Raw genomic sequence first — 21,866 nt, forward strand, 5'->3', positions numbered from 1 at the left:
TACTCCCTATATATAAATCAAAAATTTAAACTCCACGTAAACTGTATCTTTAAAAGATATATTATAAATGTCCCGGTCTATTTTACATGAAAAAAGAAGTCGAAAGCACGTCTGAATTGTAGAACACCCGTTTGAATACAAACCTTTGGTTTAGTATGAAATGTTCCCAGTGGTTTATCGAGTTGAGAAAGCTCATTGGAGTTAATCTTTCAGATACACGTCAGACATATCGCGGGTGGAAATATATGGGAAAGGCACCTCGACTGCAATCTAATCATCCTGGTTGGGCAGGTTCACACGTGGTCACAATGCTAACGCAGCCCGAAGAGTTATCGTACCTGAGCTGGGCGAAAGGAAATTTCCTCTCTGTAAACCGACTTGGCCTGAGAACACCGAGGTAAGCGACATAAATCAAACGTTTTAACCATTTATTAACTTTTTAACCAGTTCGTGAGAACTCCGTTGTTATTCAGTATCCTATCAAGTAGTACGGATTGGTATCCATTTCCTTGAAAGTACTCCCTCAGAGACGGGGTCTAATAGAGAATCCCCGACCTCCCCAAGAAGCCTAGACAATTTATTGTCAACCCACTCCTCCAATGCAGAATCAATGTTTACAACCCTTGACCTACTCGCCATTGTCCTTCTGCTATATTAGGCAATTTTATTTATTACCGTGAGATTAAATTATTTGTTCCGATGTTATTGCAGAATCAATAGCTTGGAAATGTAATACCGTAAGTTATTTTTTTTATCTCAAAATAAAAAGTTATTTGCTTTTCCAAATTGAAAATAGATGTCTATTTTGCTCTATCGCAGTATTTGCTTAATATACTTATTTTTATTCTATTGTTTCTACATCTTAACTTAGTGCTATCAAACGTAATATTTGCGTTCTTAGCTTGTTTAGTCAGTCGATTAATCAAAGATGAAATGTAATAAAATGCATTCCAAAAGCAAAATGGAAGTAGATTTTACACTTACATGTATTGTTTGTTTATCATAATTAACTATTTTCTAATACCATTTCCAATTAGCGGAATAGTAATAAGAATTAAATCAAATGCAAATCGTTTTTTACGGGAAAACTAAATCATTAGTGTTAGTTTGGTCGTTTCCGAACATTTTCTGAACATAGTTTGGTCTGCAATCATCATTCTTTTAAACACTGCTCCCTATCTTCAGTGGTGGTATTTTATGTAGATGGTAAAATTTATAAGAAAATTAAAGTAATTCTTACTAAAGATATCGATATGAAACGACTGGCAAGCCGTAAATATGAGAACAGACATATCAAATTTATCAAAAACGACCACAGTACATGTTCATCACCTACATATATACATATACAATAATTCAAGAGTTTGTAAGTTCTAATAAACTTCTTATCTAAACTAAAATCTGTTAGGTCATTTTGAATCATACCCATATTATACATACATAATATTTATGTAAATATGTCACGTTTCGATTTGAATGTACCGCCATGCCCCTCCACACACATCTGACAGTGAAAGGAGTAGGGGCTAGGAAAGGGCTATTTTTTCAGTAAAAAAAGACAATTCCCTTTTTGTCTTCCATGGGTTAAGAGCTGTCTATTTGTAATAAAGAAAAATTTGGTGTGCACACAATTCAAGAGAGTAAATTTTATATTTTGACGTCAAAAAAACTAAAAATAATAATTGTATTTTAATTTAAAAAAGGGTTGTAACAAAAAATATTTTTTACAAAGAAAACTAAAAGAGATAACATTTGATTTTAAAAGTTACATTACAATATTAATTATGTTTTCTAATTAGTGGTCAAAAATTAATAATAATAACAATAATAATAATTTCCTTTACTTTTGCTTTTCTTTATAAAACGAGAATTAACGTCGATTTTATAATTAATGTTTGTACATTCTGAAATAGGTTTTATTATAGAATAAAAGATTCTTTAAATTAAAAATAATAATTAATAAATGAAATTGTAATCTTTTTTGAAAATAAATTGTAATAAAAGATTTAAATTTAATTAATATTTTGGTCTCGTATTTATTTTGGTTTGAATTTAATATTGGAATTTCGTTTATCAAAAAAGGTGCCTGATCAATTAACTAAAATAATTGTAGTCAGGTCCGATCATAAGAAAACATCTGCGACCTTGTTTTCGGTTGGGCCCAAAACAGAAGAGACGCGCTTACAAAATTATATATAATTTTTATCCCTAACCGTACAAAAAGGGCCAAGTTCCAGACCCCGTCCAAAAATTAGCCTATCAATATCTACACTATGGACAAATCCGTCTTTTTGTAGTCCAACACCTAAGAGAACTCAAAAGAAAAGCTAAAAGTTTCAGACGCCCTCCCAAAAAAAAAAGGAAAAAATGATAGCTACGATCATTCAGATAGTGGCGAAGTGTTAACCTATAAAAATAAAAACACTGTGTTTCTCATAAAAGTAGTAGTGATGTGACCTTGGCCTCAATGTTTTATGACATTCACCTCTTCCAGCCCAAACAACAATATCATAAAATAAGGTGTGCACATTAACTAACATTTCAATGCTATGTTCAAAAGATTATTAAGTATTCTTAATTTGTACATCATTTTTTCAATATTTTGGCTAGTTTCTTAGTATGAATATTGAAGGGTAAATTATAATCTCAAAAAATACATAGATATTTTAAACTCTACAAAAAGGCATACGTTTCCAATTACAAAAGATAATGTTAAAACAAGAGTGGATAATTTTTTTTAAACAATTTAATAAATCATTGTTTCCAAACGAATAACCCGTGAGTACAGTTTTATTGGTGTTTAATACTGAATAATGCGCGTCATAACAACATTTCACCATTTTCTATTCAGAATTAATGGATTGATTTGATTTGTCAGGGTTTTTATTAGAGAAATTAATACAAGTGTCATCAGCATAGGTAATGATTTTTCCAGAAATGATAAGTTTGAGTATTTCATCTATATCGATTATAAAAAATGGGACAACACAGTGTCTTGAGGTAGACGAAAGAAAACATTAGATTTATGAGGTAAGGTTTCAATTAAGAGAGCTGATTGACAGTGTGAAAGGTCATGATTGAAGATAGTACGATATGAAGAGAAGAACCAATTGGCCGGTCTTTTCTCAAAAAATCGGAATTTTTTCAAATAAACGTAAAATACACTTCAGAGTCGCGTTGAGTTCACATTTAATTAGATCAAAACATGTCATTGCTCGAATATCAATCTTATCTTTTCGCAATCAAGGCTCTATGGGCCCAATTACGTAAAATTTCGATGAACTGAGGGTAAATAATAATCGTTAGTTCCATTGTATCGATCAAATAACTTCTTTCAATTATTTATTTTTTATGTAAGGTGTTGTTTGAAATGAAAAAGTTAATGTCATGGGCGGGATTCGAACCCCACTTGGGCTCTTGTGACATCGATCCACTCGGACACCAACTCTCCATCTTAACCTACCTTTCGAATTTTTTTATTAATAACCAATACCTTACATAAAAATTAATTATTTGAAAGAAGTTATTTGGTCAATCGAACCCCGAAATATAATAGATTTAATGGATTCTTTCAATTAATTTATTTTTTAGTTGGTTGAATTGAATTGATGAATGAACATTTGTCGCAGAGAATCGAATCCTGATTTCGAGACTTTGAAAAACGGCAAAAAAAAGGAAAATTCGAAAGGAGGGATGAGAGTTGGTGTCCGAGTGTATCGAAGTCACGATAGCTCAAGTGGTTAGAGCAGTGGTATTGAGCCGAAGGTCGTGGGTTCGGATCCCGCTAGTGACACTAACTTTTCCATTTTAAACAACACCTTACATAAAATTAATTAATTGAAAAATAATCGTTAATGTTTTTACAATCAGTAATCGTAGCTTAAATGGGATATTAACTCAGAAAATTTAAAATGTATTATTATTTACATATAAAGTGTAGTTGAGATGAAAAATCAGTGTCAGAAGTGGGACTGGAACTTATACCTCCCGCTATGCCCAAGGCTCTAACCAACCAGATGATCTACTTCCGTCCTTCGGAACACCAAGTCATCATCTCAAACTACAACTTTTCAAGTTTTATCTTTTTGGAATATATTCAAATTTCGTGTAATCGGATTCGATTCTCGACGTCACATGAGTGTCCACGGGGAGATATTTGCGATGTGAAGGCACTTATTATATTAATCCAAATGTTTTTACAAAAAAAAAATATAAATAAATAAATAAAAAATAAAAGAAATATTCAAGACCAAAGAAATATTGGTGAGTTGGGCGCCACCCCATTTTATGCCTCCAGAGTAATCGGGAACTCCTTTAACTAAAAGTATATTCTTGTTTGTACTCTAAATAAATTTGATAAAAATAAATAAACATATGAGAGGAAAGTAGGATGTTTTCTATAAAAAAATTATTTACTTCATTCCATGGCGGACACTCGCCAGGGGGAGGGCACTCCAGGCAAGGCCACTAGGCTTGGGCCAGGATAAAGCCAGCCTAACACGGTGGGTCCTGATCAGCAACCTTACCTTCTCCTTATCGCATTCGAGTTCCCTCTGCTTAAATGATTATTTTTTGTATTTACGAGACACCTGGCCATGCAAAATAATCAAGCCAAACAAAAAAATTAGATTAATAAGTAGGGAAATAAAAAATAAAAATGAGAATCCACATAACAATGGGGCGATTTATTACTCCTTAACAGAGCACAATTAAAATAGGTAGTTTGTTTCCTTAATCAGCTATAAAATAACCCATAAACCAGATCTCGACTAACTTAAAAGAATTAAAACTTAATCATCTAAATTAACAATAGTAAATCGTTAAAATTAAAACAAACAAAAATTCCTTCTTCATGCAGTCTTTTCCGTAAACCAACACTTTTACTTGGGAATCATTGATCCTACCACAACCATCCGCCGAGTCCTCCTGAGTTCCAGTCCTGTCGAAATCCGCTCCAAAAAAGAGAAAATCTCCTGAGAGTCGGGACCGCCTCTATATCCTTTCAGAAAACCACGAACGGACAGCCCTCGCTCGTCGCCGTGGTCTGGTGAGGCAGGCGCTCGGTGGAAATTCCAAAAATGGAAATACTCACGAAGAAAAATTCGGACGAGCCGTTTTCTGGAGAATCTCTATCAATTGCCAACTCGTGTTTACCCCACTCTTCTCCTCGGCGACCTCTGGCTCGGTCCAAGCGATCGCGTTATCGCTTAATCCCCGGCACTAAATACACACTCTTAATAATAACTTACAATTAATTAAGGTTTTTAGTTGAGATAAAAAAGCCAATGGCACGAGCGGGATTCGAACCCACGATCTTCGGCTAGATATGCCGCTGCTCTACCACTTGAGCTATCGTGACCTCGATTCACTCGAACACTAACTTCCCATCTCAACCCCACCTTTTGAATTTTCCCTCCTTTTTGCCATTTTTCAATATGATTAAATAATAACACTCATTGTTGATTTTCGCCAGTTTCCTACGTACACTGGTTTTTTTTAATTAATAAAAATTTATCCATCTTATAACTAGGTTACATACCTCCTTACAAGAAAAGGAAGTTGATCGAGGCGAGAAAATAAAAATTTGATTTTAGGGCAAAAAAAACCACTTTCCTCTCTTACAATAATGCTATTATAAAAACCTGATTTTGTTTTGTCACAAGTTGATCCCATGAAACGAATTAATGTTACATAATTTTTCATCTCAACCTCACTTTACACCAAAATTATAAATAAATTTAAATCATTACTTTGGTGAAGTAGGACCAACTAAAACCATATGGATTATCAATATACTTTTTATTACTTACATAAAATGTTTCCACTGTACAGATGTTACGGGCAAAAAATGTGAATTATGGTTTACATGGCTTACAGAATATAAACGTTTTGTTTACTCAAAGCAAGCCAGTAAGTATTTTATCATTTAACAATATTATATCTTTAGAAATATATGATATAAATATTCATGTTTTCTACTAGATGATACATTCCCATTCCCGCTCCAGTGTTTCTTGATGTTGGATATAATTTTCAACTTATATGCATAAGCACGCGGTTATCGGCTGAAGCGCGTGCGGGAATCCATAATGAGACGAACTTGTAGTCATATCCTCTTACATTTATGTTCCGATGTTACACGCCTTTTGGGCAGAGAATATCTCATTAGAGGGTGAAGGAAACTTTGTTCTTCAATTATCCGCACTTTGTTGCTGTCAGATTGAGTTATATGAAACACTTCCGACTTTCCTTCGTATGTTTAACGTTGTATTACGCGGTGTGATGAAAGCTTCACTTCACTCCTCTTAAATTTAATTTTTCCCACAAATCCATTTTGGAATATCTAATTTAGACTTGTAATTAATACGTATCATTTACGCCGATAAAGTAAAACCGACGGATACAAATAAACGAAGCGACCAAATGGACAGCAAAGCCGGAATTAACTTTAATAATACAAAGACACCGCCACCAACAGAGACCTGTCTAACCCTGAATTGAGTATTACTACAATACAAAGGACACAGGCCAGAAGAGTATCCCGACTCTCCCTTTCATTTCACGTTCCAGAATGTACAAAGGATCGAACTACAGAGACAACAGAGGCATCCATTGACGGTAGCGAATCCTATGGGAGCGAAGCCATAGAACGGACAGAGCAGGATGGCCATATGCCGACGATGGAAAATAATTCAATACCATTTCAGAACTTGCAGCTTATTTAAAACTACCGAATCTGAGAACAGAATTTTTCTAGAATAATTCAGTTCTCAAAATTATGCGTTTTCTATTCGAGTACAAATTATATGACTAATATCTTTCAATTAATTATGGTTTTTACCTCGAGATGGGAAGTTTGTGTCCGAGTGGATCGAGGTAAACGATAGCTCGAGTGGCAGAGCAGCGGCGTATCCAGTCGAAGTTCGTGGGTTCGAATCCCGCTCGTGACACTGACTATTTTATCTCAACTAAAAACCTGAATTAATTGAAGGATATTAATTGGTCAAGCGGACCAAGAAAACTAGTGGATATGACTAATATTCAGACACAAATGCACTTTTAACCTACGCACTAATCTATACAGGGTGACTCCATTTTAAACGCAGCAACCTCATTTCTACAGCAAGATATACATTTTATATAAAAAAGTTAACTAAAAATTTATCCCAAAGATCTGTGATAAGTCTTCTAAAAAGTTATTCAATGTCACATTAAGAGTATTATTTGAGTATAAAATTTTATTTCAATTGAAATTTACTAGGTTTAATAAGCACAATTTTTTAATTTAAAAATGACGCCAAGATAGAAAAGATAAATGCTGGAGTGAGTGTGTTGTTCAATTTTAAAAAGATAGTTCCTACTCACAGTAAGCGTGTTCTTGCTAAATTAAATATTAAGAACTGTTCAACTTTCCTACAACGTAAATGCTAAAAAACCATATTACATAATGAATTCCAGAAGTTGTACAGTCAAAAGAATTTTATGAATATCTTGTACGCATTAGGCTTGCCTCATTATTGTCTCCAGTAGAATGGGATGAATTCGATTATAATAAGCGATCCAAAGTTAAATTTATCATTGATAAAAACCAAATTTATTAGATAAGAAAATTAAAAACACGAAGTATGTTAAAAATAAAAATACTCCTCAAAAAATCTTACTACGAGTAGGAACTATCTTTAAAAATTATTGGCCAATTCGGTTGGTTGCCTATTTCCAGCGATACTTTAATTCAAAGACTTTCAATTAAAAAATGTTTCAATTTATTTTTCCAATGTGGTTCTAAGTCCTAGCAGCATTAGTTCTCATCATTCATAAACTAATGATATTGAAAAAAAATCCGTAACAAACAATTAATTAAGGTTTTCAGTTGAGATAAAAAAGTGAATGGCACGAGCGGGATTCGAACCCACGATCTTCGGCTTGATACGCCGCTGCTTTACCACTTGAGCTATCGTGACCTCGATCCACTCGGACACCAACTTCCCATCTCAACCACATTTCATTTGTCGCCGAGAATCAAATAGATTACACGACATTTGAAAAATGACAAAAAGGAGGGAAAATTCGAAAGGTGTGGTTGAGATGGGAAGTTGGTGTCCGAGTGGTTTGAGGTCACGATAGCTCAAGTGGTAGAGCAACGGCGTATCAAGCCGAAGATCGTGGGTTCGAATCCCGCTCGTGCCATTCACTTTTTTATCTCAACTGAAAACCTTAATTAATTGTAAGATAATTATTGGTCAAGCGGACCACGAAACTAGTGAATTTAATCCGTAACAAAGTTAAGTCTTGGAGTTTTATTCGTTTGGGAACGATGATTTTCAACGGAACCAAATTTTTCGAACTTTTTGTAGTACGAAAAGATGTATTAATATTCTGTGCAATCCGCCAGCTTCACTTTCCCGCACTCCACTTGACACATTTTCACATTTTCGTGCGTAGAAAATCTCTGCACTTTAAGTAGAACACATTTTTAAATACTCTATGAAAAGCCAAATGTTGACTAAGGAAAAAATAACAAATTAAACGTTGTGTACATTTAATTCGATAAGAATTAACGGTAAACATTTCTATATTGGTTTTTAAATACTACTTCTTCTCCAAACTAAATATAAATATAAGGATAAATTCTTAAATTATTTATTTTTGTCTGAACTGAATATAAAAAATGAAATTCTCGATAGTCTTTAAATTGAATTACCTCAGGAATTACGTAAATAATTGTCCTATTTCTATTATAAGAAAATATAATTTTTGATAACTTGTCCAAACTTGGTAGGTCTAATTTCAAAAAAAAATTGATAATAATACAAGAGAAAAATATACGAAAAATAACTCATTTTAGATAAATCGGTTCTATTTCGGGTTTGCACAGCTTAATATTATTTTACCGTCACACTTTCATTAAAAATAATAAAGAAGTAAATTTATTGAACTTTATTAGTTTTTTTTTTTTTTACTTTATTACTTTTTTCGTTTTTACATTTATATTTACGAAAGACAATGGACATTAGTCCTTCTGCCAGGCACACCATTATGTGTAGGTAGAAGTTTGGAAAATAAATTTGGTAAAATAAATATCCTCAAAATGTATATTATATATATGATCTCATATTATATATGATTATATTAAAAATTCACGTTATGAAGGTATAAAATTGGTTTTGACAGCGATTATTAAATAGGGCAAAAGATATAATCAATTTTGACCGGTTTATTATTTATTATATATAGCGCCTTTCGCTATAATTTAATGAGATTGAACGGTCCATTTCTTTTGTTTAGAAAGATTATCATGACCCGGAAATCCAACACACCATTCCATAACCTACCTTAATATCGGCCCACAATTATTCTATTTTGGCTGTAAAATTCCTTGGAAAACTCCTTCTCAACGTCTTTGTACTCTACTTGTCTACCTTATTTAAATCTCTGATCAACAATTCGAATTCCGACAAATACAGTCAGAGCGTTGTACATGTCATCGCTTCTTCTTTTACGATGAAGCAGTACTGCCCAGCTGCCTTGAATAATGTGTAAACACCAAAGCAGCATATCGACTTCTGGGTAATGTAATCGTCCCACACACCCTACCGTCTAGTCCAAACAGGAGTCGCCCAAGGTAGTAACCATTGTCCTATCCTTTATTTAACATGTACAGCTCACCGCACTAATTATCCTAATACTTCCTTATCTTAAAATATCCTATATTTGCCGTTCGTACCTAGAGTGTCGTCATGCCCTATTTAAACCTTGGGTAAAGAACAGGATGAGAAAAGGTAACGAAAATAAATGTTAGTGCAATACTTTATACGACGCATTTTTATATATATATTTTAATTTTCTTGTTTTGTGTAATATACAAGTATACTACATTATGATGTATTGAAAAGAGTAAATATTTTCATCTACAAGCATAATGTTTTTTGAACTTACTTTAGATTTCTTTACTGACATACGACATAGAGCAAAATAAAAGAAACAATTCAAAGTGAGAAAGATAAGACAGAGAGAGAGAGAGAGAGAGATAGATAGATAGATAGATAGATAGATAGAGAGAGAGAGAGAGAGAGAGAGAGAGAGAGAGAGAGAGAAGAACCCAATGACAGAGAAATTTTCATAAATGAGTCATCATTTTTGCCACGCTATCAGTTCTGAGTTCGAACAAAGCCCATGGCTTTTTAATCGATAATGGTACAAAAAATGTATCGTAAACTGGTTTAACCATCGTCCTAGACACCCAACAGGACATTAAGCTGTGTAAAGGAATTATTTTACTTTTATTAATAGTTTTGATGTCGTTGCCTTATTGTGAGTTATACAAACAAATACGACAATAAAAAATATCGAAATGATGAATGGTGGAGGGAGTGCGGTGTTCAGTCCATTTTAAAACGATAATTTATACTCACAGTAAGTTGTTTTGCAAGGATCCGGATTTCGAGCTTTTAGCTCATCATCAGGTTGTAAAACTCCTTCAACTTGAAGATGAGCTAAAAGCTCGAAATGCGGAACGTTGCTAAATAACTTAATATGAGTAGGAACTATCTTTTTAAAAAGGATTAAAAAAATATTATTAATATTACTTTGAGGTTTCGTATCATCAATAATTAAAAGTAGTTCGAGGAAGGAATTGCCTAAATCTTCTTTTGAATTGGATTCCCGCTAGCCTAATTCAAAATTGAAACTATAATCCGAGATAATACGAAAAAATGTTTGTACAAGCCGGAAGATACTTTTCAAGCCTTAGGTAGATTAACCTTCAAATCATTTTTGATGAAGAACTGGAATTTTGTACATAATAAAGTCAGAAAGACCGAGGTATTGTTGCGCCTCCCTCGCCCCAACCGACCATCATACTCCGCGTATATTGAATTTCAAATGTACTCATATCAATTCTGTCCAAATCTTCCGAGGGATCGCACGCGAGGAAAACATTTGCTCAGTGTCGAAGGCAAAAGTTCATCCCCTTTTCACACGCAGGAAGGCAGAGAGGGTGACATTTCATATTTATCTCCACATAGACAGTTTCGGAATAAGTAACATGTAACGCTTGTATTGTTCTCGAATTGATTTTAGAGAGGGTGCATATCGTTTATGCGAACGAACAACGTGAGCGCAAACGTAAGCAAAGTAATTTCAAAATGGGATTTCAATCCAATTTTTTTCAATCCGCACGGATTTATATTATAATCTTTACTCAACTGAGTTGAATCATACTGAAAATCATTAACGAGCTGATTGCCCTACGGGTCGCTAAACGTTTTTACTATCCGGACATAAAACCAGAAAGATTTTACATGCATGGACATATCCTCAAATGAGAGAACTAGTGCCAAGAAAGCCGTACATGTACCTGAAAAAGGCAGTTTTTGGCCAGATCAAGAAAGATTAGATGCGGCACTCTTATCTCCGGTATCGGTTGACCGTTAGTCCCCAGATAAGGAAGTAGGAGTTGTATTCCAACAAATACCGTAAGTCCAACCTCAATCAGTTGAACTTTTGGATTACACACAGAACAAAACAAACATGAACGAAATTTCTTAGAAATCAACAGAGATAAACACAGCATCAATTACCGAACAGATACATGTAAACTCAGTCGCAGCTACGTCAATATCATTAATCAAATTCAATACAGATAACATACCAATATCATCACATTACATTCCACACATCAAAAAATTTTCACATAGTCTAATTTTCCAACAATTTAGCTTTTCTTTTCCTATTTTATCCCTTTCTATATAATCCTGAAAGGATAATCTGACCGAACCATTACCAACACATTTTTTCCCTTCGTCGGCTCTTTTCACCTCAAAGAAGCCGACGCCTTACACAAAAATGTCTTTTCTATACCGACATCCTGCCCCACCCCTTCAAAATCCAAAGTATATAAACACAAAATAGCAAAATCTCACTGGCACCCTCAACACGACACGCAAGAATGGCACAATTACACAGAAGACAAACACTTTGAGTGAGTAGAAATACTTTGATTGAATATAAAAAAAAATATATTTTGCATTGTATAAATTCACTTTTCCACATCCAAAATGTAATTGTAATATGTAAACAATGTTGGTAAATCCCAGGCCCTGAAGATGATCTCAATAAAGATCGAAACGTTGGCACAATGAAGAAAATGTTTTTCTGAAACCTACATCACTCCAGACCGCATCTCACGATTTCTAAATATATAAAGGTAATTGTGATGCTGAACTTCATCCACAACGGAAATGCCAGAGTTTATAATTATCAACGTTCTTAAAGATAATTCATTCAATAAATTGATCAAGGTATTCAAATTGTAAGCACTTTCTGAAATATAACAATGAAAAGGATGGTAATAAAAAGTATGAACACAGTATTCGAGAAAAAAAGTAATATTAGAAAAGTCCCACTTAAAGCTGCCCGGATTTTATTGTTGCTTCAAGAATTTTTAATAATACCAATAAAAGTAACGACGACCCTTGCTCATCCTACCGCGAAGCAATACTGCTTTTTAGTTTTCAATTTAAATGTAAAACAGGACCTCTGCTCCTCGAGTCCAGATTATATTTCTTGCGGTACTTAGGAGGTGGAAAGGCTAGGATAAAGTATGTTCCAAAACTTTCGAAGCGCGTTCCTAATTTCCAAGTTTCTTTTATTACTTACATCGTCCTCTCTCTGGTACCTTAAAAGGGCGGGAGCCAATTTAGATAACCAGGTTACTAAAAGGGGTTATTCTTTAAGCTTTAAGAGCCTTTTGTGTTTTCGAAGTACAGCTTTGTTAAAAGAAAATATATAATTCATAAGCTGTTAAATGTTTTTATTTCAAATGTGTTTCATAAGGATTTATTCACTTCTTTTTAATTTTATAAACATGATTTTTCCGTGGGATCCGTGCTTTGTTGTGGTCCACGTTACTTGTACTTTTCATATTTCATAATTAATCTCATAACGAAGGTCGTTATCTTGGTCATTTGTAGGCAAATGAGAAACAGAAATGTAAATTTGCAACTACAGTGGTCTGCAAAATGCCTACTCCCTTTAGGTTCACCAAGGAGTTTTTTTTATTGATTAATTAATTTATTCATTTATTTCACTGTTTCCCCATTACGAATGTATTCAATAAAATTATAATAGTTATTACTGTACAATCATTTAGAAAAATCTTCAATAAAAAAACACAAACAAACAAATTAAAATGAATTAAAACAATTTGTAATCTGTATTAAAATATGGCATTTTTACTAATGATACAATATTTAGTTATTTATTGCATGAATTAAAATTTGCATAAATTTACTTAAACTGATATTAAATATATCTTTGTATATTTTCGAACGGGTTTATCTTTTTTTTCATAGTATAAAAATGAATTTGGCGTAATTAGTTTTATGTCAATCAATGGAGAATATTATTTGCCTTCTGGAATGATAAGATGGAACATGGAAGTTAATTGCATTTTCTCTGGGATCTGCAGTGTTTAATCAGGAGATCTACGAACATTCTAGTTCTAGCACGTTCTAGGTTTAGAACATCAGTTATGCAGTTACCGTCTGCGATGGTTATGGGATGAACTTTTTCGCTCGTCTCTCAGCTGGCATACATTATATTGATTACTTGTTATATTTATTTATCTCATTTTACGTTTTTCGCAATTTGGTACCCAAAAGGATTCAATGACAAGTACCCTGATCGTACATGCCCAATTTAATGGCATACTTGTGTCCCTCTTCCCTGTTACAATCCAAAAATTACAGTTGTTTCGAAAATCCTAATGTTCATAACGCATGGAAAACAAAATTTGCTTTTAAACTCATTTTTTTGAATTGCTCCAAAGAAAAGGGAGTAGCGATATTAATTAAAAGTTGGAAAATTTCGTAGAAATAAGTGACAAGTGATAAAATTAGAATTGTCAAACCCTAAAAAATCTCTTGCCGAGCCAATGGAAGGGACGACATTGTCGTATGTAGGGCCTTTTATTGGGCACACGGGGCTCACACATGAATTTCTCGTGACTAAAACAACTTCGCCAACTTCTCATCCTGGTCATATTGTAAATGTACCAAATATTATGTTCTATGTCACTCAAAACTTTAGCCCAATTGCTCAGAATTGATCAGTGCAAAATCGATAACTTTGTCAGACTTGGAAAGTGAAAAAAAATGCACTAAAAATACAAAAAACAGAGAGAGCACAAATGAATTAGTAATAACAAATAAATGACAGTGTATACGTTCAAACAACACATTAATTCATGACAAAAACATTTTTATATATCTCAACAATTTCTGGGTCCGTTGGTTGGTGGGGTTTCTTTGTGGACACTATCTACATGTTCATAAGTTTGACAAAAAACGACACGTCTTTTTTTGTTTTTGTCGAAAATGTCAAACATTTATTTATGAAAGAAATAACTAGCATTATTTAGCTGCTTTCTTCGGATCTCTTAATGCTGTATGTAACGTGTGTGGTGATTAGTGACCGTTAGTCTATGATTATTCGGAAATCGTGATATGCGGTCTGGTGTGACGTTGGTTTCAGAAAAACATTTTCTTTGTCGTGCCACGTTTCGATCTTTATTGAGAGCATCTTCAGGGTTCAAAGTGTTAGTTTTCTGCGTAATTGTGCCATTCTTGTATGTCGTGTTGAGAGTGCCTTACGACACGACACGCAAGAATGGTACAATTACGCAAAAAAAAACTTTATTGATCTTTATTATCTTTATTGAGATCATCTTCAAGGGCCCAAAGTGTTTTTTTTTCTGCGTAATTGTACCATTCTTGCGTGTCGTGTCGTAAGGCACTCTCAACACGACATACAAGAATGGCACAATTACGCAGAAAACTAACACTTTGAGCCCTGAAGATGCTCTCAATAAAAATCAAAACTATGGCACGATAAAGAAAATGTTTTACTGAAACCTACGTCACACCAGACCGCCTCTCACTATTTTCGAATAATAGATGAATGGAACTTTCAGTAACTGTTGGAAATGTAATTTTGGTTCTTTTAAAAGTTTTCATTTCACTCCAATGAATTTTTCCTTATGCGAGAATAATGTGATTTTAATTTACGATAAACTCTTCCAATATCAAACTTTGTTCAACTTTATAAATTCCCCTTTGAAGTAAAAATTAGCTTCTTAAGAGAATTTCAGGAAATTTCGTTTATTGCTGTCTTTTCCTCGTTTAGACAGATTCATAATATTAATGTGTATAAATTTTTTTAAAATGATACACAATCACTAATTTTTGAAGGTTTCGCTATTTTTGCCATGTCTTTGTGATTCTATGAAATCAAGTATCATTTTCATGATTTGACGAATTTTTCTAGTTGCTGCACAAACACGATATCTGAAGTAATAAACGTATAATAAATAATAAAAGTAATAAAATAAAAAATTAAAAAAATAGTATACAAGCAAAAACAAAACGACATTACAAATACATATACTAAATGTACTACAAACAATCAGGAAACTTCAATAAACAAGCATGAAACTACTAGACGATGTACTGAAAGTACGAAAAATTGCATTCACTACTCAAAAACTTAAAAATATACTATCTTAAAACATTTAACGAATAAAAAAATATGATATACACATAAAAAACAGTCATTTAAAAAGAAAAAGGAACGTTAATCATAATGACCAGCCAACACAATAAAAAAATAAACAAAAACCAGGCTTTCTCCACCATAAGCTTCGACAACTAAAGATAACTCACCACATTCACGGCTTTATAAAAGACTTGATTTCACAGGATCACACTGACACACTGAAAGTGACGAAAAGCTGAATGACTCATGACTTACCAACACGGCAAAATGATCATAGAAAGACACAGAAAATCTTGCGCTTTTATTATTGACCGACCGCCTTGAGAAACCAAATCATTGTAAATTTTCGCAACAAATAAAAACGGATATTTGCCCCTTCGATAAATTGCAAAAGTTATAAAAATACTTTAATAAGATTAATGAAATATTAAATTGATAACTCGACTAGATCATAAAGATGACTTTCAATTACTGGGAAGTTTTAATTATTAAAAATTATTACTATTATTCATTTTACTTTTATGCCTAATTTATTAAGAATTTTCATAACTTTACTATTATTTTAATAGGCCGTTAAAAAGGAATAATTAACAACTCAATTTAATGAATTCTGTGATAATGAATTTATACAAAATAAAAAGTCGGGCTTCAATACTCAGTCACTGTCATTAACTTTTTCTAATTAGTGTTGCGAGGGCTAATGCGGCTATACTACCGGAAGGATTAAATCTCTGAGAGAAAGGAAAAAAGGGAAGAAAAACTGGGGAAAAAACCGTCTAGACTCTTTTCTTTTTACAACTAAGTAAATTATTCGTTTTTCCCTCTTCGAGTCAGAGAAAATGTGAGCAAGCAAAATGAATTCTTTTTGCCCGGTTTCTATTACTCCTTACCAAAAAAAAAGAAAGAGTGGTTTTTGGATGGGGGTCTTTTGCAAAAACGGAAAGCTGAGAACGTATTGGCGCTTGAATTAATCCTCCGTTATTACTCTTGGATGCAACGCGAGAAGTAATAATGGCTAAGGTGCGAGATTAAATGTTCTAAAGCTAGAGAGAAGGTGAAATATTTAGAATGCTTATTATAACAAGCCAAAAATTATGATATAATATCATTGAAATTCATTATTTTTCTAAATTGATATACAATACACAATGGATGACTCAGAACTGTCAGATCTTGGATTCGTTTTGGTAGTTTTATTTTCTTATGTGGTAAGGGAAAGTGTCTCGCCTATCTTAAATCCCTGACCGATTACAAACAAATCAATAGTGATGGGTAAATGCCGAAACGGATCTGACATCAAGTCATCAATATTACGCGTAGACCTGAGACTGTAATTTCGAAAAGGGCTGTACTTGAATCCTTTCACTAATTTTCCGACGATCCGTAAAGACGGGTAAAAGTTTAATATTGTAAAAAAGAAAGGTAATAAAGAGCAGATGCTTATTCCTTACCGGTGTTTCTCAAAGGACAAGTCCATGATCCTGGGCGAGGAAATCCTGCGAGGATTCACATTGCAAAAGGGCAATCCCTTCTTCTCGTTCCATTGCATTATTAGATATCAACGGTGCAGTATCGCACAAAGGTGGCTTCTATTGGCCACTCGATTTATTTGTGCTTGCATGCTTGATTTTGCACTAGTTAACTGTTAAAATTTATAAACACTGATATATCTGATATTAATTTTCGAATATAGTAATTCGTGTGAAATCAGAGTCAATATTTAATCAATTAGATACGTTAATTTTTATAGTTAATTCATTCGTTTCACCTTTGGCTTTAGAATCATTAAAGCGAAATATTCTCAATTCTAATGAAAATCTTCATTTGAATAATTCAAAGGTTCAAATGACTTTGATACCTCTTAAAACCCCACCTTTGAAATCAGATTTAATGAAAAAACTAGTTTTATTAAAATAAACGAAACACACTAATTAATCTAATTAATTCAAGTCAAAGTTTGCCCTGTACTTTGTACAAAGTTAATTTGAATAAATAATTATCAAAAAACAATAGCATTTTACAAGCACAGACTCACAGGTGAACAAAATTTCAAAATAACCGATGGCAAACTTAATGAACTAAATTGAAAACAATAATATTTTCGCTGTTTCAAATTAAATAAATTACATTTGCACATTATCGCTTATCAAATGTATTTGCAATTGGTTTCCATTAAGTGGGTAAACAATAAAAGCTCGTATGCTAACCAAAACGTAACACTAATTATGTTTACGGTAATAAAACTCAAATGATTAAAGCTCATGGCCAAATTTATTGGCTTACAAATGTGGTTGATCAATAACACTTTTTAAATGCGTTTCGTTATTAATATTCAACTGCGAAAACAATATTAACTTTTTAACCTAAATCAACCATCGACACCCAACGTTATGCATGCTTTTCGACTGCATGACGTAACCCTGAAAGAAGCTTTGTTGGTCGTGAAGCCAGCAAAAACTCAGCCGTTATACGAGTTGGTAAAGAAGGTGTTTGAATGAAGAAATAATTTAGAGTGATATTTGATGTTTCGAGATTGTGCTAAATCAGTAAGTAAAATAATTCGGAGGTCCGAGTGGGGAGTATGTATGCAGATAAAGAAAAATATAGGTGATCTGAAAAACACGCGGAGAACTTTTTGACAGGAAAAATTGGAACTTGGTGAAGTTTGACTTTTTAGTTGTTCGATATGTTCTATTCACGGAACCATGGTTCTAAGGAAAGGAAGTGGTCGAGGATGGATTAAACTGCAAAGAGAAGATAGTTGTTTGCAAAAAGGATTGCTGCAACGTCAGCAGACGTACGAGTGAGTGTTTGGGAAAGGAGGATATAATGGATCAGAGAAATTGAGGTTTGATAGGTTTTGTTCATTTTGTAGAAACCTTCGGATACATATTATAAGAAAAAAAATTGATTTGAACTTTAGCTGTATGTAGAACCTGCTAGTGAAAAGTAATGATCCAAAGATGCAATCTTGATAAAAATCAGAAAAGAGAAATTATTTGAGAAAAGTTGAGTATATCAAGGGAGAAATAGGCAGATAGATAACATTTTAGGATTTGATAATACGTAATAAAAAAAAAGATTTGAACTTAAGCAGTAGATACTGACAATGAAAAGTAGCAGATCTAAGATGTTCCCTTAGGCCTTAGGGCACCAGAGGATGGAATAGATCGGAGAGGTACTACTCGATCGGAAACACAAAAGAACGATCAGATTTGTAAGATATTAAAATTACACAGTACGTACTAGACATGAAGTATTTGAATTTGACCAGTTGACGTGGGCAAAGAAAAATAACTGACCTAAGATGTTACGATTAGGAACACCAGACAGGATTGATTATGTTCAGTATGTAACATGGAGGAAACTATTTTTGGATGGGATAGTATCTACTAGAATGGAAGGATACGGAATCAGATACGTCTAAGTGTACTCAAGTGTTAAACAGCTTTCGCTGTAGGGATGTTATGATGACGTCTAAAACACAATGAATTTGGTTGATTTGAAAGTAATAAAATAAGAAGTAAGTCAACAAGGTGGTCAAGAATAATAATGTAGAATTTGTGGTGAGTGGTGACCTTAGTCGATCATTATTCAGAAAACGTGAGATGCGGTCTAGTGTGATGTACGTTTCAGAAAAACATTTTCTTTATCGTGGCACGTTTCGATCTTTATTGAGGTCATCTTCAGGGCCTGTGATTTACAAACATTGTTCAAATTTAACCAATACATGTATGATGTGGAAAAAAGGTGAATTTATACAATGCAAAATATACTTTTTATATTCAATCACAGTATTATATAAACTATTATACAAAAAATTATATAATTATGTTTATATTATAAATATAAAACAGCAATATCTCACTGGCAGTCTCAACACGACACGCAAGAATGGCACAATTACACAGAAGAAGAAAAAATATATTTTGCATTGTATAAATTCACTTTTTTCCATATCCTACTTGTATTTGTTAAATTTAAACAATGTTTGTAAATCCCAGGCCCTGAAGATGATCTCAATAAAGATCGAAACGTTGGCACGATAAAGAAAATGTTTTTCTGAAAACTACATCACACCACACCGCATCTCACGATTTCTGAATAGTAATAATGTATGTGGAAAGGATTTCTTCCAGATTGAGTAAGTAATACAACTTCAAAGCGAACTATTTCCTATTTTTCATTGCTGGTTTTAGTTTAAAATTATCAATTCATTTCTGCACTTTGGTGGTGATAAATTACCCGCTCGATAAATTCCATGAGTGAATGGTGTGTTGAAGTGGTTTCTGCCGAAATTTTAGGTGGCCTGCCTATGCTTTCTAATTTAGTCGGGCGTCCGTGTTTATACATTGAGCCATATTTTGTTCAGAGTTATAAGATAGGAAAGGGTCAGCCATAATCCTGCAGCTGAAGATAGTGAGAAAAAATCCGGGTCTCGTTTTTCAGACAAAAATATCGAATTGAGCTACAAACCTTATTCTACCGTAAAAGTAGAAATTGATGCCATATTGATAAAAAATCAAAAAAGAAATCATCAGACAACCTGGACATTTTGATTTCAGTTTGCGAATAAAAGATAAAGCTTGTTTTTTTTGCCCTTAATAGATGGCGAAATAGCGATCATTAAAATTAATTAAATCTTGTCAATTATAAATTGAAATTTGCCTAATAAATGGATAATAAAACCAGTAAAATATATAATTTTCTCTTGTTAGTTAAACGACCGTCTTGCTCGAGAGCAATGCCTCTAATTACACACTAGAATAAAGAGGCCGTGTAATTAAATGTGACATTTGGGGTACGCCTTTTTTGTGCTTTCAGCCCCGCTAGAAATTAGACATTTGTTAATGTTACAAATGCGGCAGTACTAATGGAATATCAGCTTGTTTACAGAGAAACTATGATATTAAACAGACAGTTTTGTCTATTGTATTCTATTGTAAACTTACGTGTATATGGTAAATATCGCCGAACACGGTTATAAAATTTACGTCCTGTAATAAAATTAGTACGAATATTCATAGGGATGATAAGCGAAACGTGAAAAAATTTAGGAAGTGCATTGATTGGCTGTTTTCAAACATTTTAACGTCATTTTAAAAATAAACTCTATAAGCGTCTCGGTGGATGTATTGCATGATAAAATATGCCGAATATATAAGTTATTCGTCTCGTTTGAATTATTGGAATTGAGTAAAGGCAAAATCCTCGGCGCCCCAGGAATTTCATCTATGCGTTTCGGCTTTAATGATTAATGCCAGTATAATGATCCCCTTTGTATTGCTAATGTTGGTGAGGTTATAGACTGTATAATAGACGTTGAATCAGGGAACTATCGTTTAGGTTTAGAACGACACATTTCGATCTTACGGACGTCGGTAACAGTACCAGACGGACAATGGGACGGTCGAGTATCCCACAGTATCGTTTTAAAAAGATAATCCTGCTTAGCCTAGGAGTTCGAGATAACTGATAGATTGAGAACGAGATTTAATTACAAAGTAAACATAGAGAGCTTAACATAACCGCTTACGTGTGGTGATCAGTAGTGACGGTTAGTAGATGATTATTCGGAAATCATGAGATGCGGTCTGCGTGTACAGGTTTCAGAAAAACATTTTCTTTATTGTGCCAACGTTTCGATCTTTATTGAGATCATCTTCAGGGCTCAAAGTGTTTGTTTTCTGCGTAATTAATCCATTCTTGTGTGTCGTGTTGAGAGGGCCCAACAACAAACACTTTGAGCCCTGAAGTTGATCTAAAAAAAAAACGGCATGAAAAAGAAAATGTTTTCTGAAACCTACACACGCAGACCGCATCTCACGATTTCCGAATAATAACCGCTATCGCATATCAATATGAATACGCCGGACTAGCAAGCCTGTAAACCACGATGATCTTTTGCAGATTATTGGAAATCGTAGACAATTTAATTTTTGTACATCGACAAATGTTTTCAGTCTCAATTGAATTGTGTTAAATCAAATTTTCTAAATTTTTATATATATTTCATAATTAATTTATTTTATAATTTTTTTAAAATAATAATCCATAAGATTTCGTGGTACGATTGACCAAATAACATCTTTCAATTAATTAATGTTTATGTAAGGTATTGGTTGAGATAAAAATGTCAGTGTCATGAGCGGAATTCGAACCCACGACCTTCGGCTGAATACGCCGCTGCTCAACCACTTGAGCGATCGTGGCTTTTTACCTTTATCTGAGCCAATACCTTACATAAAGATTAATTAATTGAAAGATGTTATTTGGTCAATCGGACCACGAAATCTAATGAATTTAGTAAGTTA

The sequence above is a fragment of the Cimex lectularius genome, unplaced genomic scaffold, assembly GCF_000648675.2.
Source record: "Cimex lectularius strain Harlan isolate CLEC.00 unplaced genomic scaffold, Clec_2.1 scaffold13, whole genome shotgun sequence".
Taxonomy (NCBI): domain Eukaryota; kingdom Metazoa; phylum Arthropoda; class Insecta; order Hemiptera; family Cimicidae; genus Cimex; species Cimex lectularius.